At 31.4% G+C, this 12401-nt stretch overlaps 1 pseudogene; it reads left to right on the top strand.

The window, feature by feature from the left end:
- Window positions 1-794: 794 nt before the first annotated feature.
- Window positions 795-8439, top strand: LOC106764898 (annotated as a pseudogene).
- Window positions 8440-12401: the final 3962 nt, after the last annotated feature.

The following is a 12401-nucleotide window of genomic DNA, read 5'->3' on the forward strand; positions in this document are numbered from 1 at the left end:
ATTTAATAAAAATGTTAATTTGAAAGAAAAAATTGTTTGATTTAAAAAAAAAAAATAAATCAACATAATAAATATAGATAAATTGAGATTTAGACCATGATTTACCCAGTGAAAAAAATTAAAAAAAAAAGTAAAAAAATAAAAAAGTATAAGATATTCTTACATTTGTGATGATATTTTATTATATTAAACTTTATATTTTCTATTTGAATATATATTTTAAATAATAATATATAAATTATATTTATATATATTTACAAAATTTATATTTCAAATATTGATATAATATTATATATTAATATAATTTCTATCCCTTGTTAGTTTAAAAACAATTGAACAAATTTAAATATAAAATTTTAAAATTTTTTTATAACAATATAAAATAAATATATTTAAAACTTTAAAACATGATGAATATAAAGTTTAATGTAAAATATTAATTTAATAAAAATGTAAATTTGAAAGAGAAAATTGTTTGATTTAGAAAAAATAAAATTAAATCAACATAATAAATATAGATTAAATTGAGATTTAGACCATAATTTATCCACTGAAAAAAAATTTAATAAAAAAGTATAACACATTAAAAAATAAATACAAAAATCACCAGAGCAAGGCATTATTTATTCTGTTAGTATAGTAATGATAAAAAAAATATAATTATTGCATAATTAAAAATAAATAAAATCTAATTAAAATCAATCAAAATATAAGAATCTAATAATTAAGATTTTCAGAGTAATACGACTATTTTAACCAAACAAAACAAAAATGAGTGGTATAACCGTCGGATCAAATAGTGAACTATCCAAATTACCATATCCAGCAATTCTCATTTGGGTTCTCTCTCCCAATTTACACTCCAGACACCCTCAACCTCGGCAAGGGAGAGAGAAGAAAAGAACCTGTTCTTCCACAGAAAGGTGTTTGGTTTTGTCCGAGTCCACCCATTGGATCGATCCATGACCACCATCCCCATCTTCCTTCTCCTCTTCTCTTTTTACTCCTCTTCTTTTTCCTGAGCAAAATTTTCCGGGATAGTGAGGGCACGGAAAGAAGATTGAGAAAGGGAGAAGTACCTAGGTAATTAAATTGGTTGAAAATTCAGTTTTGATCAGTGGTTGTTTGTTTCCTTAGTGGGTTTTGGTGAATCAATGGAGATGGACATCATTGACTGTGTGTCATTTTCTGATGGCATGGATGAGGATGAGATCCAACACCACACTCTGCATCCTCATAATCACTCTGAGTTTTCCTCTAACAAGCCTCGTAATGGCGGTGCTAATAGCAATAATGTTATGGGAGCAACCGCCATTTCTCCTGCAACCAGCGTTCATGAGTTGCTTGAATGTCCTGTTTGCACAAATTCAATGTACCCCCCTATTCACCAGGTCAGCTCTTGTGCTCATTTTCATCTTATTTGTGTTTTTATTGGGTAATTTGATATGTAATTACTTATTGGGGTTGTGGGGTGTGGGAAGAAAAACTCTTTTTTTTGTTCTAATATTTATTGAGATTTTTTTGGTGAATTCGATTGGTTTGGAGTAGAATTGAGTTTATTCTGAGCATTGTTTTGGCTTTTTCTCGGGGTTTAGGGAAGTTTTGGATTTGGTTTTGGAGATTTAGGTTTCCATTGCATTTGAGAAAGCACTATTTATCAAGTAGCATGTCTTGTTGAGCACAATTGATTGCATTTGATTTATAAGTCTTGGGTCAATGCTTGCAATGGTAGTGATTGAGTCAGCGAATTTGACTGGCCATTGTATTTGATATCACTGATTTTTAAGAAAATATAATTTTGCAGAGGAAAGTTTATTTGCTCATTATCATTTCATACTATGTAATAATGGCAAATTGATCAATGATCATTTGACTTAGTGCTACTTTGTAGATACTGTTTCCTATACTGGAAACATCATGCATGGTAGATTACTAGCGTTTAACATTATTTATGTAGTGTGCTCTGAAGCAATTAAGGAACCATATCCATGTGTTCATTAATGATAGTTGAGGAAGTTCTGATCTCAATTACATAAGCACTCATTTCCCAAGACGGAAAGTGCTAAACTTGTAAATTTTGGTTCTTCTATCTCGTGCAAAATGCTTCAGGTTGGATGTGCTTCAACATTGTTGGATGTCTAATAAGATTAAAGTAGGTTTCCAATGGTTAAATCATTGTCATTTTGTTATTGTAAGTAAACGTTCAATTTCTACTTGTTATAGATATAAGTTAGAGGAGAAATATGTTTCCAAATATTTCCCACTATTGGATATTGATTTTGCTTCTTATATTATAATTATTGTTAGGATAATTTTTGTTTATTTTCGTATCATATTTTTATTTTTATATGTAAATATTGAATCTCTTTTACTTATTGTATTCATTTTTTTTACAAGATAAATAAAGTGTGTGTTGTCTTAGAAACACTCAGTTTTAGCTCAATGTCTTGTGTAGTTTAACATGGTATCATAGTTTATCCTAATGAGACTTGTTGGACTTATTATGACATCCACGGTTGGGCCACTATGGTACCACCTATAAGTATCTAGTCCCACACTTGATATAGTCATCCCACGCTTGATATAGTCATCCGTGTGAGGGGTTGGTGTTGGAGATCCTGCATAAATTAGAAATTTACCATGATATATATAAGTAGGTGTAAATTTCACCTTACAAGTTGGTTGTGGGATTGAGTTATGCTTAATTATCTTTATTATTAGAGGATATCAAATCTCCTTTATTTACTGTATTCAAAATGTCCTAAATCTTTTAAAAGAAACAAGTAAGATTGATTTTGCAACCGTTGGAGTTCCCATAGAACAAAACCATAAAATTGGGAGTGATGAAGACAATTGAACTCAGAATAAAGGTCAATATGAAAGAGTTGTTGGGAAGCTCTGTGAGTGTAGTTTAGTCAATTCATGCATGATCCAAGGGAGATTATTGTTCAAGAGGAATGGAAAATTAAAAAAAAATCCTTTAATATTTGAAAAAAAAAAGTCCAGGAAGGGGATTATTGTTCAAGAGGAATGGAAAATTAAAAATTTAAGTGTATATTGATACAAATCATAGGGCCTATCACAAATAGAAAATCCACCTCTGGATATTGCATGTTCCTAGGTGGAAATTTGGCAACTTGAAGAAGTAAGAAACAAAATGTTGCAAGGTCTAGTGCAGAGGTTGAATCTTAAGCTACGAAACATTGGGTGTATGAATTGTTATGATTGACAATTATTCTAAATGATCTTGAAGTTGCTTATGAATAACCTATAATTCTTTATTGTGATAATAAGTCAACTATTAACATTTCTTACAATTCAATTCAACATGATAGGACCAAATTTAAAGATAGATGGACACTTTATTACAGAGAAACTGGATAGCAATCTTATCACTACTTCTTATGTTCCATTTGGGCATCAATTAGTAGTTTTGTTTGCAAAAGGACTTCCCATTGAATGATTTCATGATCTTACATGCAAGCTAAGAATGATAGATATCCATTGACCAGCTTGAGAGAGAGTGTTGTTAGTTGGATTTTAAATATTCTACTAGAAGTTGTTAGAAGATAGTTAGGAGTTGTTAGAAGATCTTAGAAGGTTCAAAAGATTTTTTTTGTAATTATTACTTTAGGGTTACAGTTCTCTATATATAGATGTTGATGTACTATTTCGGACAAAGCATGTTCATGTTTGCATTTTGTCATTTAATAGCACTTAATAAAAAATCTATAAGGGTGTGTTGGGCTTTACTCTAACAAATCATTCTGATAATGTTATTAATGTTTCTCTCTTGATATTAATCAACATTGTGTTTCTGATGATGTATCTTTCTTTGAGTTTATCCCATAGTATACTCTTGTTCCTTGTAATGAAGACATATGTAGTCACTTTCACTATATTGGCAATCTTCCTTCATAACTCTAGATGACTTACCATAACTCAGAATGCTTCTCGAACTCTTCTTCAAGCATATCAACACTACCATGACTTATTGACATTTCAGTACGAGACCCATCTTTGATAGATAATGATATAATGGAGGTCACGTTTAATCTTTCCCCAATATTATCTCCCAATATTAGTAGGTACTTTGTTGTCACAACTTTTTATGCTTTCCTGTAATTTAACATTGCAGTTTGTATCCTGTGTGACATCTTCATTAATTTCTCCATTATTTTTTAAAATTGATCCTAGATACTTAAACTTAAACAACCTGCATGGTCATAGGTTGTTTTACCCAATTTAAGAGAAAACCCCCTTGCTTCTAATTTCTATCTTGAAAGCTCAAGTTTAGAGTTAATTTCTTCTCTCTTGATTCTTTGAAACTTTATTATCCACAAAACACACGCATTTAAGGTTAATCTTTTGCATGTATTCATTTGACATCGTAGACAAAATTAAATAAGCATACACCCAAGGCTGAGTCCTACATGTAAATCTATTTTTATATGAAATTCCTTAGTCTAGAAGTTCTCACAGTTACATGATAGTGACCTCATTATGTGTCGTGCATAGCTTAGATGTAAGTCGTGCATAAACCTTTCTTTTCCCAAAAACTTCTATCTGTGCTCAACCATATGCTTTTTTCGACTTAATTCATATATATGCTCTTCATATGTACCTTCCCTTAGAAGATAAAGTTCCAGTTTCTTCTTGGCCTAAATCCAAATTGATTATGTACAATCTTAGTCTCGTTCTCAATTCCTTTTGTTTTTATTCTCTTTTCCTTGATTTTTAGGCATTGTATGTGAGGCTTTAACATTGTTTCTATGATCGAGTGTTGAATCCAAATATGTCGGTACAAGTCTTCGGAGAAGCAAGTGAATATCATCTTGCAGGATATATGCCTCAAAATTTGCTTTATGTGTATGACTGTTGTCATGTCATGACAACATTCTTCTACATTTTAACATTTTGTAAGCATATTCTTTTTCGAGGGTTCTTGGCTATTATTGTCTAATAAGTAACATAATATATTCTAATTTAATAGATTTATAGAACATAATTAATAATAAATTTTCCTAAATACTTGTGATTAACAGTTTTTTTTTTTCATTATAAAGTCATAGAATTATGTTCTCAGCATGTGAAATTGGGGATCAGTATTTGTAATTTTTAATCTTTTAAAAAAGGAGTTGATTTAGTTTGTCTCATGAAAGGATGATTAATTTTTCTAACATTTTCACCGATTTACCATTGTAATTAAAGTTTTGGATATTTTACATGCATGCCTGCCTCCGTCCCTGTTAACTTTTATTTTTTATGGTTAAATGTAAAGCTGCTAGCACCCTGCGATGGAACATATGAATGGCAGTTGCATTCTTCTTCAGGAATTACAAATTTTCTGTCAGGTTTAGTACCACTTTGCACATGCAAACTGGGTTTCGTTTATGAGATATACTTGGAGTAAAATGTGAAATTGAAGTTTATATCTTCTTTGATTAGACTTACAGATGCTTGTCCTTTCTCATGAAATGAAAAATGGAAAGAATGTGAGTTACTTTTTCTTTTATTTTCTTCCTAACTTTACTAAATAAATGCTAATACTTTTCGACTTTTTTTTTTCACTGTGAGGGGAGAAAAGACTTTTGGACATTTGCTGAGTGACTTTTGGTTTAAAAAAACACTTTTACCTGTAAAAAATCAAGTAAACGTTTTTGGCCTATCTGTATGTCAATTTTTTCACCAGAGACAACTGGGATTATAGCTAATAAATAATGCCAAAACCCGGTGTCTTTTGCAAAGTGCTAACAGCAATAATTTTTGTAAACAAGGAAAGAAGAGATAATTTGATTTGTCTTAGAATTTAAGCTTTAAAACATATGCAGGTTCACAAAATTGACGTGTAAGATCATAACTACCTAAATTTGATAAACTAAGTCTCTAGTTGATGTGTGAGATTAAATTAATGCCCTCTGACTGCAATTAAGGCAGTCTCTAAAAGGGCTACAACTATGGTGGACTAGCAATGACTGCTTTAAGGTGACTTTTCAATACCCCTTCATACCGTTTATGGCGTGTGGAGTGTGACAAATGTAGGTGACCTAACGATGAATCTAGGTAATCTCTGATGTCATATATAACATTTAATAAATTATTCTTCAAAAACATAGTACTTGTATTGGTATGTTCAGAGCTATCTTGTTCTCTCTTGCACGACCACATTCCAAATTTATACGCACTCATAAAACATGCCAAATTTGATTTGTGAGTATTGGCATAAGTGAGGATACTTTGTATATTTATGGCCAAAACTTTCTTGTCAGTAGAATGTTGCCTAACATTTATTTCTACAATTATCTTAATTTTCTCGTATGCAGCCTAATATTTGTGTCTGCAATTGTCTGAACATATGAACCTGTATAATCATTTAAAGTTGATCTTATAATGATTGGAGTATATTAGTCGAACCTGCTGAAAAGTATGTATTTGTTAAATGGGGAAGAAAAGAAGAGTAACATATAGCTTCTTGCAGTGTCACAATGGACACACATTGTGTTCCACTTGTAAAACTAGGGTGCACAATCGATGTCCCACTTGTAGACAAGAGCTTGGGGATATTAGGTGTCTAGCACTGGAGAAGGTGGCTGAATCACTTGAGTTACCTTGCAAGTACTATTCCCTTGGATGTCCCGAGATCTTTCCATATTACAGCAAGCTTAAGCATGAGACTGTATGCAATTTTAGACCATACAATTGTCCTTATGCTGGATCAGAGTGCTCTGTTGTTGGAGACATTCCCTTCCTTGTTGCACATTTGAGGGATGATCATAAGGTGGACATGCACACAGGTTGCACATTCAACCATCGTTATGTGAAATCCAATCCTCGTGAAGTAGAGAATGCAACATGGATGCTAACCGTAAGTGTTTTACATTTCATTCGTAGAGTATTACTTCTGTGTCAAATGGTCATTCAAATGCTCATCAAACTGTGTTTTTTCGTGGGAACACTCAGTTGTGAGGAGATGCTGCCATATGAAAATCTTTTAAACGGTTATTTTGGGAAGAAATATTCTATTTATTTACTTCGATCCCTTTTATGCTGTCATGGGATTACATAATGGAAAGTTAATAAGTGAAAAAGAAAAAGGAAGAGAAAGAGAATAAAAATTGAAATTGTTTGGATTGAGTTAAAGAAGGTACAAACATGTGAATAGTGAGCTATACTTATTTATTACTATTAATAATTTCATTTTTATTTATTTATTTTTTCGTATTTTTAATTATTTATAATTGTTATTTTATTATAATAAAGAATAAAAATATTAATGAAATAGTCAATCTTTGATATAGTATTAATAAAATATTCCTCATATGATTGATTATGTAAATTTCTAAGCAAATATTTTTGTTTTTGCACAGAAAGACTATGCAAGTTAGTAACCTCTTTTTAATATTTTTACTTTCTTGTTTCTCTTTTTTCTTACTTTATTTCTATTTCTTTGTTCTCAAGCTTTCCAAGTTTGGAAGACAGTAAGGATTAATTAAAGAATTTGTATTTCTTTTCTGGTATTGAAAAATGTTTCAAATGTACTTCATTCTCTATAGACAAACTGTTGTATAAAAAATTTTAAGATAGAAAAGTAGAAAAAAGAAATTGAAATTATGTTTTACATAAATGTAGAATTAGCTTAAAATGATGTTTTAAGTTGTGCATGCATGTAATTTTCCTGTTTAGCAGTTGACATTTGTTTCCATAGGTATTTCATTGTTTTGGACAATACTTCTGCCTACACTTCGAAGCTTTCCAGCTTGGCGTGGCTCCTGTTTACATGGCATTCCTTCGATTTATGGGTGATGAGAACGAGGCTCGTAACTACAGCTACAGCCTTGAGGTTGGGGCCAATGGCAGGAAACTCATTTGGGAGGGCACACCACGAAGTATTCGCGATAGCCACAGGAAAGTCAGGGATAGCCACGACGGTCTCATTATTCAACGAAACATGGCCTTATTTTTCTCTGGAGGTGATAAGAAGGAGCTCAAACTAAGAGTTACAGGAAGAATATGGAAGGAACAACAGAATCCAGATGCTGGGGTGTGCATACCAAATCTTTGCAACTAATTCAAATGCTTGTGTTGGGACAAAATGGAGCTGTATCAACCACACCAACTCCTTATGAGTTTCCCACTTTTGTAATAAAACAAGACTGTTTTGTTTCAAATTTACTTAATCAGAATGAGACTGCAACCCAAATTTGGTTTGTATTTTCTTTGAAGTTCTCCTGACTTGATAGAAAGTCTTTTGGTCTGATAATCGCTCTTTCCTTGCCATCAAGGAAGTGCTTTCACAAGAGACCTACATAGTGATAAAACATATGTTTAAGTTATCTCATCACAATTGTATATTCTTACACCGACAAGAGAATTTTTTGTGAGGGTTGAACATACTTTTTGTTAGTATTTTAAGGTTGTGAAGAAATGTTTTAGTTGATAGAAGAAGTGTTGTAGTTATCTTTTTAATTGTTATAGATGTTGGTTTTTTTGTCTCAAATGATAGGACACATGGGTATTTATAGATTTCATCTCTTTTTCATGACTATTCTAGAAAATTCCTTTTTGTCTCAAATAATAGTACACATGGGTATTTATAGATTTCATCTCCTTTTCATGAGTATTTTAGAAAATTTTAGCTAGAATTTATGTAAAAAGTTCATCTCTCTTTCATGACTATTTTAGAAAATTCTAACTAGAACTTATACAGAAAGTTCTAGGCTTTCTATCTATGTAGATTTTTTTTTTTTCTCATTTTAAGATTTTCTATAATATTCTAGAATTTATATTACATTTCAATTCTTCTATCTTAAGAGTTTTTATATTCTTTTATAATTTGTATTACACTTTAATACTTTTGGTTACATGACTAGCTTTTGTAGTTAAGTATCTAATTTACGAGTAAGTTTAGTACAATTGGTTGCTCTACTAGCTTTCATGATTATGGTTTTTAAGTACCTAATTTACAGTTTAAAAACATGATAGTAAATGTAAATACTAATTGTAGCATATGTCTCGAATGATACTGGATCCTGGTTTGAATCGCAGCATAAAATTGCGAGTGAGATCGCAAACTAGCACGATGTTGCCCGTTTTCACCCACGAAGCGAGCTGATGCGGTCCAACCCAAAAGTCCAAACCTCTTCTCTCTTTTTCGGTTTAGGTTATTATCTTTTCCACCTCACATGCATAGAAGACTGACTCACAATACACACCAGAGATATTTTGCTTGTTCTCTATTGATTTTTTTGTGTTATAATTGAATATTAAGAAATTCATAAATTTTAATGCCTAAGATTTACTATAATTTATGAGATACTTTTATAATCTATATTATTTCCAATAATACGCATTTTTATGAATATATTTTTTTACCATCGAGATTATTTTTGTATCACCTTTCTTTCTATTATTTTTGGGTCAAATATTTATCAACCCATAACAAAAGTCTTTTTTGATGTAATTGTTAATATTAATTAGATGTTTTTATGTCTTTGTATGTTACTTTTTTTAAATGTTTGCAAATCTTACTATATGTGATATGAAACTATTCGTGATAGGAAAAATAAGTTTTCTTATACAAACAAATTCGCGATTCAACTACCGTGGTTTTAAAGGCCTTGCAAATGATTGATGAAAGTCTATTTTGTATCACTGGTAGGACCTGAATCCAGCCCAACTGTTGCTCAATCCTTTATAAAGAAGGTTTATCAGGGGTCCATTTTAGCTAAAATTTTCCTTAAAACATTTTCATGATGAGGTAAATATAGAAATTTGACAAAATATATATCATGTTAATTTTATTAAATTGTTTAATGTGGTACCGGTCTAAAGACTTTTATTTTTATAAAAATAACATGTTATCTTCTGATTTCTAAAGAATTTTGTAACTTTTTAGTATGAATGTTTTGTAATAACTTATATAATTTAGTTATTTCTAAGTTTAATATTCAAATAATTTTTATTTTCTGTAACTTTTCTTGATTCTTTAATTTTTTTTTTTTAACTGAGTTCTTACTTTTGGAAAATTATAATAATTAGGTCTTTTCGTTAATTTTGTACTAACCCTCTTAAAAATGTTTCACATGTTAGTTCGTGATTTTTTTTAAATTTTTTATATATTTCTTTTTACTTTTTTTGAAAAAAAAAAGCTTAAATATTAAAAGAGATGTTATTATTGGAGAAAATCATTATTAGATATTGTTAGATATTTTAAAAGATTACGTTGATTTTAAAAAGATTGGGTGGTTGATGATATTTTAAAAAATAGTTAAGAGAGAATAAAAAAGGAAATCTTAGTGGTTTTAAGACGGAGAGATTTTATTAAAACTAAAAAGATATATATAGAATAGAAGAAGATAAAAGGGAGAAGAGTAAAAAGGGGTCTGTATTATGTTATTCTAAAATCAAAAAATGAAAATTAGAAAGATAAGGGTGAGAAAAAACATTTTCTAGGAGAAAAGAGGAAGAATTGCATAAAACCTTAGTGCAAGGGAGGATTTATGGTGTTTTTGAAATTAGATAAAACCCTAGTATTGGCAAGGGTATGGGGAAACTTACCTTTATTTATTTGTTGTTGTATGCCACGAATTATTTATCTTGATTGGTTGATTCTAGTTTTGCTGCATGTGTGCATAATTATGATTATGATTATCTGTGGTTATTGTTGGATAAGAGTTTGTGTATGCTTGGGCATAGGGTTTATGTAATATTTGTAAGGGTTTTCCCTATGAATGTATTGTGTATGTTTTGTTGGGTTATCCCAACAAAGGGTTTGATGCTAAGAGAGAACAAAGTTATGATGGTTTGGGGTTTCCATGCAAATATATGTTGTAACTGTTGGGTTATTGGGTTCCGTTTCTGTGTGGAGAATAGGTCAAATAATGTGGACCATTAGGTCTCACTTTGCTTTAGTGGAGATGAGTCAAATTAGTAGGGCACATTAGAGTCATTTGAAGAGAGAGAAAAGTCAAGTGAGAGAGAAAGGAAGAGAAGAAGTTATTCCCGCATAACATAAGACCAGTACTGGTGTTTTCGTCGTTGTGAAGCCGTTCATCGTTGGATCAGACTGATTTTCGGACACTGAGTTCCAGACGTATGGTTCTTCATTTTGATTGTTCGGATCGTCAATCAAAGATCTAGTTTGGGAGAAAATAGTCTCACATCACCAGCTCTATTTTGGATAATTTCATAAAATCTGCACTGGTGTTTTTGTCGTTGTGAAGTCGCTCATCGTTCGATCGGGCTAAGTTTTGAACAGTTGGTTCCAGACGTACGGTTCTTCATTCTGACCGTTTCGGATCTTCAATTGGAGGTCTAGTTTGGGAGAAAACAGCCTCGCATTAACAACTCTATTTTGGAGAATTTTCATCTTCTTGATTCTCATTTGTAAGTATTATGTTTAGTTAGTTTGGTTGACTGAAAAAATTATTTGGTGTTTTTATCGGAGACTCTTTTTGCACCCTATTATTGGGGGTATAACATGTCAATGATTGGATTTGGATGATTCAAGTGATGTATTATATGTGTTTGAGTATGTTTACATGGATGTGTGATGCTTGAATGCATGTATGATGTGTTAACTATGTTTCCACATGATCTAGGATTGATGTATGTATGTTTCAAGGCTTGAATCACGTCCAGGATGTGTTTTGATTCTACAACAATCAATTATCATTAGTTATAATCGATTATTTGTGCGTTGGTTTTAAGTATGGTTTCAAGAATAATCGATTATTGATTATCTGGGATGATAATCGATTATTCATTCATGTGTGATGTTTATGGGTAAATTTCATTGAGATAATCGATTATCTTAAGCGATAATTGATTATCATAGTGCATTTTAGTGAAAAATGGACAATTTAATGAAGAATGGACGTGAACCAAGCCTGAGGAGTTATGGAACATAATGATAATTAGAGTTTGAGGTTAATGCTTATGTTTACGGTCAGTTTGACTTGTGGTTGAGAGTGAAAAATGAGTGAGTATTGGGATGTACCTAAGTATGTGATTAATGAGCATGAGAGTGAAGGATAAGTCTATTTGTTGTACCTCGTAAATCTTGGTTCTATTTGTGGATATGTGCTTCATTTTTCCTTGTGTGCATTGGAAGGAGATGATCTGTAGGGGAGGCTACATATGTCCTGTGGGGGAGGCTACAAGAGGGTTGTAGGAGCGGCTACAGTCGGTAAGGTAGGGTGCAAGAGTGAGATTAACTATTTCCACTATGGTATTATGGTACGATGATGCTCATGGTGTTGTTCATGACTGGGATAGTCATGATGGTGGTGTATCTATGATGATGATCATGCTACTTGAGATGCTCCAAGTTATGTTATGTTGATAGTGGTGTTACTATAATGGTTATAGTAAGTAGTTAGCATCAGTGCTAATGAGGGGAT

This window comes from Vigna radiata, chromosome 6 (genome assembly GCF_000741045.1).
Source record: "Vigna radiata var. radiata cultivar VC1973A chromosome 6, Vradiata_ver6, whole genome shotgun sequence".
Classification (NCBI taxonomy): domain Eukaryota; kingdom Viridiplantae; phylum Streptophyta; class Magnoliopsida; order Fabales; family Fabaceae; genus Vigna; species Vigna radiata.